Raw genomic sequence first — 525 nt, forward strand, 5'->3', positions numbered from 1 at the left:
TGTCGTTGGGTTGGTTTTGGATTACGAGTGCCTCATACACACGACCAGAACCACAAACATCTCTAATATCAAGTAAATGGATCTTCAAAACCACAGAAATTATGAAGACATCTGCTAGAGTGTATGATACCAGTCTTCCTATTTTTTATTTATTTTTTCTTAATCTGCTAAATGACGAAGTGACAGTGTCTATTTGATTTAAAATTATCGGTCTACAAAAACATTATTCCACCAAGAAATACCTCATTTAAGATATAAAATTTATGTAATATGTTACAAATATCTGATTTCTGAATTTTAACATATAAGTAACGTTTTTTATGTATAACTCCATTAGACAATTAAACTATTTGCCACAAACTACACAGCAATGGTGCGAGGAAAATAGTGTCGTTTCTCTGTAGATTTTACTATTCAGCAATCTTGATGTAAATAAAAACACACTAAACTCGAGTTTTGTTCTGTCGAAGCATTTTATCGCCTTCTGAATACTATTACATCTGTCATGCATTTAATATCCACCTG

Source organism: Penaeus monodon, chromosome 32 (assembly GCF_015228065.2).
Source record: "Penaeus monodon isolate SGIC_2016 chromosome 32, NSTDA_Pmon_1, whole genome shotgun sequence".
In the NCBI taxonomy this organism is placed as follows: domain Eukaryota; kingdom Metazoa; phylum Arthropoda; class Malacostraca; order Decapoda; family Penaeidae; genus Penaeus; species Penaeus monodon.